Genomic DNA, 4529 nt, shown 5'->3' on the forward strand with positions numbered 1-4529 from the left:
TATGGAGGAAAGGGGACGGGACGTAGGAGTATGACAGTTACTCACCGTAGCGACTACCTTAATCCTAGTCCATACTACCCTTTCCTCCATACGCCCGCCTGCCTTCCCCTCTAAAAAGTATCCTCTATTGTTGCTTATATGGTCTCAGACCTGGTGATAGAAAAGGACTGAAGGGCGATGCGCGGGGCGGGGCACAGGAAGGTGGGGTTACGGTCATGTGCGGTGAGCCCACGTAAAAATAAAAAGGACAAAAATTAAATGTTTGGATGCTTTTTAAAAAAAATGCTCCGGTCCCGTCCTGAAGGACGGAATGTCCCACAAGTATGGAGAAAAGGGGACCATGGACTAGGAGTAAGGTAGTCATTATGGTGAGTAACTTTGTCTTTACAGGTGACAGTAACAGATGTATGAAAGTCGGGATGGGGTGCACACTACCAGTCACTCACGGCACATGACCAGTGGATAGCTCAACAGTCGTATCCACATGAACGTGTTGTGACTGCTAGCGATCAAACTAGTATTACAGTTTCCAAACACTGCTCCAGCACCTAAGGGTCTTCCTGAACACTGACTATGCAACAGGCATGTTTTACATAAACTGGGTGGAATGCACAAACTGACACCGTTGCTACTGGCTCAACAAATTTGGCACTGCTGCGAAGATCAGTAGAGGCTTATTAAAGCCCAACACATGCTAGGTGCGCATAGTTGTAGCACAAGCACAAACAAGTGGGAACTCTACACAAATCTACTCTTTCAATTCTTTACAATATTGAGTCCTCCAGACATTGGGCCTCAATACGGGTCTGGCGGTAACCCTTGCTGCCAGACCCGTAAAATATTACCAGTGCCTGACTTCCCGGTAATACTGGGGTATTACGACCCCGGCGGCCAGGAAGTCAGGCGTCAGAAATTTTGTAAGTCCCCATTCCTATGGAGTCCCATGGGAATGGGGACCACAGAAGAACCGGCACCATTAACAATGCTGCCGGTGCTTCTGTAAAACTGCGGGCGGGAGCCGTTCCGTCTGCCAGGTGTGAACCTGGCAGGCGGGACGGCACCCACCCGTAGAGTCGTACTGTGCCGGTCCGGTAACAAGGGTACTGGTAGGCCTACCGGCATAGTTATAATGAGGCCCATAGACATATTTTTATCAAGTACAAGTACAAAATGCCCTTTCTTCGTTTCCAGATAGCAACAACTGGGGTCCCTTGCCAACAGACTATGACTGAATTGGTGAGGGGTATTTGCTTATTTATTTTTGCATTTACAGCAGCTCCAAACTCTCAGGCATCAGGGCGCTAGTTACAGTATGTGCGAAGTGTAATACTTAAAGGTGCAGGTTACAAAGTACCAGGGAATCTGGGAATGCCGCACCTCATGGTGCAGGTGGGCTACCTCAATCATGCGAGGATACTACGGGCAGGAAGGGGAAAGCAGTGCAAGAGGAGCACGGTCGGCGGCAACGGTGCAGGAGGAGGAGTGGACTGCAGAGGTCAGGCAATATGAGGCTGCAAGCAAAGCTCTAACAGCATACAGCGGGAACTATTGATATAACGGCGATTCAGGCAGGGAAGTAACAGTATGGAAAAGCTACATAGTAGAATGACAACATCATATGTGAATGAGGTCGAAGTGCTGCATAGGTTAAACAGTTATTGTGCCCAGTGATGCAATAAACATGTAAAGAGGGGACTAGTCAAGAAAGTGGGGGGAGACGGCAAAATGAAATGGTTCTTGTGAAGGCAGCCTGAAAGTAAGTAAAGGGTTGAGGTTGAATGCTGCACTGGAGGGAGAGGCTTGGATCAGTATCAGGGGAGCGTTCAACCAGTAGAATTCATCAGGGCAGGTGAATCAACTTCTCCATCATGGGGTCTGGCATGGATTCACATGCTCATGAATATTCCCCGTCGTCAGTCTGGGGATCCTCTGTAAAAGAAAAAACGTTCAGTTTAAAACTGTATTTCTCCTCTAAACCAATCCCTGTCCTCTGGGTCATACTGCCCCCATCCAATGACAGTCCTCGAGTTTGCATCTTGGGCCTACTTCGTGCCATTCCACCATGTCGGAGGAGGAGGGAAGGACCCTCTTCAGGCCTTGCTCCAAATGTGGATAACGGAATGTCTTGGTGGAAGACAAACATCTGCAGTGTCTTTACTGCCCGCACCCGGACCACATGGAGGTGGAGTGCGAGATATGCCTTGGCTTTTCAAAGAAGATGATGAAAGACAGATACAGCAGGCGGACGTCATGGCTCAATTCTAACAAGGCCTCTGACCTGTGCTCCGAGCAGGGGCATGGCTCACCCAGGACTGACCGGTCCAAAGAGTGCTCTTCTAAGTCCTTTGAGGTCACCCCATCCCTGGGGTCCAAGATAAGGCCAAGAGCTGCAAGTCTGAGTCCACCGGGTTTGCTGCTGCCATGGGTCCCAGGTTGTATGATCACCATCACCGTCTGTCTCCATAGCCAGCCGGCAATCGAGCTCCTCCTCAAAGAGGAAGTCATCCACCGTGGCTAAGTTGCGGGAGAAGTCAGACAGGCCTAGGCCGGAGGAGGAGAAGGCGGCTGCGCAGCCGTAACAGACTCTATAGGCTCAGCCAAAGTCCTCATCGGCCACTTTGTCGAAAACTACAGTGACGACCACTGAAGTGGTGGGAGCCGATCCTACAAGGGTGGCTCCTGTAGTGCAGAGGGTGTCCCTGCCTCCGCAGATGGACACAACCACAGAGACATCGGCAAAGGCTGCAGGCACTGGGTTTCTCACATAAGTACAGGCTTTCCTTTGCAGACGCAGTTTACAATATCCGATCTTTCAGTTCTTGACTTTTGGTCCATCGATGAGCCAAAAGAATAACAATCTGCCTTCATAAGGCGTGTTGTCTACCAATTGGGAACAAAAGCAATGACAGAGGCGGCACCCAGAAGGTGTAGAAACCTGACCAATACGTTTGGAGGGCCGGATTGGGCAGTCAGCCAGCAGAAAACAGTCCCATGACTGGGGCAACAGTGGATGTGACCCAGGACAGGCCAGACAAGCAGGTAGTATAGTGGTGTCCCACCACCCTTCTGGACAACAACAGCTTCCTATCTCAAGGCACACAACCAAGTTTGTAATCCATAGAAGCAGCAGGAAAGATTCTTGGAAACTATTCCAGCAAATAAATCCCAGCCCGTCCAGGGAGGACGAGGACAGGCCAGGAAAGATGTCCAACAGCCAAGAGAAGAAACCAGAACTAAGGGAAAGGACTCATCCAGTATAGTCAGACTTGGTCCTAAAAGTGCGACAGTAGCTTTGTCTCAAAATCCTTGAGCATATGAGCAAACCTGCAGAATTGAGGAATGCACAGGGACCCCTCTAGATATACCCATTCACTCAGAGCACCGCCTAGGTCAACCTCTCATTCGCACAATGGGGCTCTCAAATCGACCATATTGTCTCCATATCTCTACTTCTCTTGTGCAGGCCTCCTCAACCTCTTCCCTGGTGTGAAGAGCAGATTTTGGCACTTGTGAGTAGCTTGTTGAAATTGAATTTGCACACCATTATACGTGGTGATTTTAATCTATGGGCTGATGAGGTAGAAGACTCCAATGCCCAATCTTTATTATCCTCTTTTGAGGCCATAGGGTTCTCTCGGCTTGTTGACCAAAAAACCCATCAAGGTTGCCAAAATATTTCTGATCCCAGTATTCACATCCTGACCTGTCCATGGTCGGATCATTCCTTAATTACACTGAAGCTAAGCTCAACTGCAGCGCCTCTTACACTAAACTCCAATCCATGGGCTGAAATAAAATACAGAAAAATTTCTCCAACGTTCTTGCTTCCAAGTTAGGTGTGATATCTATGCATAATGATCCGGATAAGCCTGGCTCGGGTTTGGCAGCTTGCTCTCTCTCCCTCCCTCCACGCGCGCGGCTTCTCCGCGGAGATGAGCACATTGTCCACTTATAACAATAGGATGTGATTAGAGGCGCTGTATGTGCTGGGTCTGCCACCGGCATGCTTGGCGTTTCTTCCCAGTGTCTGGGAGAGCTGCTGCCGCCTGCACGAATGTTCTTTTCTCTGTGGTATTCGGGTTATCTGTAAAAGAAAATGCTGTCGTTGAGGTCCTTTCCACCATATTCGTTTTTTCGTGGGATTTCTTTCATAAGTGAAAGTGTCTTAAAGTGTTAGTTACCCTGTTGTGAAGGGCAGTCCCCACTTCTAGGCTGCTTCTATCCACACTCGATTGCATACATACACACATGCAGAAATGTCGATACAGAAATCATTAGGCTTGCATGTGACAACTTGGAGTTTGAAATAGGCAGTAACCAACTCGTTATTATTGTTTAACTTTAGAGGATCAAATTAACAAGGTGGGAACAACCTATCGCCAAGATGGCGGCCATCATAAGGTAATGCAGGAGGTTCTCCCATTTATGGTGCCGTTTCTTGTGCTTTCATGCACCCACCCAACCCCAAAATTCCCCCCACCTAGAGCCCCTCATCCAGGGGGATTTTCAGTGACACTTATACGCTCCCC

The sequence above is a fragment of the Ambystoma mexicanum genome, chromosome 3q, assembly GCF_040938575.1.
Source record: "Ambystoma mexicanum isolate Mex_15411 chromosome 3q, UKY_AmexF1_1, whole genome shotgun sequence".
NCBI lineage: Eukaryota > Metazoa > Chordata > Amphibia > Caudata > Ambystomatidae > Ambystoma > Ambystoma mexicanum.